This window comes from Dendrobium catenatum, unplaced genomic scaffold (genome assembly GCF_001605985.2).
Source record: "Dendrobium catenatum unplaced genomic scaffold, ASM160598v2 fragScaff_scaffold_665, whole genome shotgun sequence".
NCBI lineage: Eukaryota > Viridiplantae > Streptophyta > Magnoliopsida > Asparagales > Orchidaceae > Dendrobium > Dendrobium catenatum.
This window is the reverse complement of record NW_021319127.1, coordinates 2,185,004-2,187,150: the sequence shown is the minus strand read 5'-3', so window position 1 is coordinate 2,187,150 and position 2,147 is coordinate 2,185,004.

Sequence of the window (2,147 nt, the reverse complement as noted above, 5' to 3'; positions counted from 1 at the left end):
TAGATCTTCCAGTACCTGAATAGTCCTCTCAGACTGTCCGTCAGTCTGCGGATGAAAAGCCGTACTGAAATGCAACTTCGTACCCAAGCCTTGTTGAATACCCTTCCAAAGTCTGGAAGTAAATCGTCCATCTCGATCAGATACAATCACTTTAAGCACACCATGTAATCTAACAATTCCCTTCACATATACCTGTGCCAACTTATCCACCGGATCCGTCTGCCTGATCGGAAGAAAGTGTGCAGACTTCGTCAATCGATCCACAATCACCCAGATGGCATTATGTCCTTGCCTAGATCGAGGGAAACCCATAGCAAAGTCCATTGTTACATCCTCCCATTTCCACTCAGGAATAGGCAATGACTGCAAAAGACCTCCTAGTCGCTGATGCTTTGCCTTCACTAACTGACAGGCTTCGCATTTCGAAACAAAATCCGCTACATCCTTTTTCATTCCTGGCCACCAGAACAAATTCTTCATGTCTCCGTATATCTTACCACTTCCCGGATGTATCGTATAGCCTAAATGGTGAGATTCGTACAGAATCTCTTTCCTCAAATCTTCAAACACAAGAATCCACAGTCTATTCTTACAGAAAATAACACCAGAATCAGAAACTCGTAGTTCAGGTTTCTTACCAGATTCAATCTGAGCAATCAACTCCGAATAGTCATGATCTGACTTCTGAGCTTCCTGGATCCTTTCTTCCAGAGTAGAATGAATATCCATTTGAGTCAAAACACCAGAATCCGGACCAGTAGAGGAAATCACCTCTAACTGTAATCTCTCCATATCTCGTATCAGATACTCATCAAAAGTGAGCTGAATACCTAATAAGCCAGAAGACTTCCTGCTCAAAGCATCTGCTACCACATTAGCCTTGCCAAGCTGATACTGAATCGTCAGGTCATAGTCCTTGATCAACTCAAGCCACCTTCTTTGCCTCAAATTCAGGTCCTTCTGAGTGAATATGTACTTCAAGCTCTTGTGATTCGTAAAGATCTCACATCTGACGCCATACAAGTAGTGACGCCAAATCTTCAAAGCAAACACAACTGCATCCAATTCCAAATCATGCGTCGGGTAATTCTTTTCATGTGGTTTCAACTGTCTCGAAGCATAAGCAATTACCCTATCATGCTGCATCAGAACACAGCCCAAGCCTTTCAGTGAAGCATCACTAAACACCTGAAATCCTTTCGTACCATACGAAAATGCTAACACTGGAGCTGAAGTCAAACAATTCTTCAACTTCTGAAAACTAGCCTCACACTCCAATGTCCAAACAAAAGCTACTGACTTCTGAGTCAGTCTCGTCAGAGGCATAGAAATCTGAGAAAATCCCTTCACAAATTTTCTATAATATATGGCCATGCCTAAGAAACTACGTACCTCAAATACCGTAGTAGGCCTTGGCCAATCAGCAACAGCTTGAATCTTCTGGGGATCAACAGAAATACTTTCACCGCTCACCACATGCCCCAGAAAAGAAATGCTCTTCAGCCAGAATTCACACTTGGAAAACTTAGCATATAGCTGATGCTGCCTCAAAGTCTTCAAAACAATGCTCAAGTGTCTGGCATGATCTTCCTCAGAAATAGAATACACCAAAATATCGTCTATGAAGACGATCACAAACTGATCCAGATACTCCTTGAATACTCTGTTCATCAGATCCATGTAAATAGCAGGTGCATTGGTTACCCCAAAAGGCATAACCAAAAACTCGTAATGCCCATACCGAGTACTGAAAGCTGTTTTCAACACATCAGCTTCCTTCACTTTCACCTGATAATATCCAGATCTCAAATCAATCTTTAAAAATACAGAAGAGCCAGAAAGCTGATCAAACAAGTCATCAATCCGTGGTAACGGATATTTGTTCTTGATCGTGATCTTATTCAAATCTCTGTAATCAACACACATACGGAGCGTTCCGTCCTTCTTCTTCACAAACAATACAGGTGCTCCCCAAGGAGAAACACTAGGACGAACAAATCCTCTATCCACCAACTTCTGGAGCTGAACTTTCAACTCATAAAGTTCCTTCGGTGCCATCCTGTACGGAGCTTTCGATATCGGAGCTGTACCCGAAAAAACATCAATAGAGAACTCAACATCTCTATCCGGAGGTAAACCAACCAACT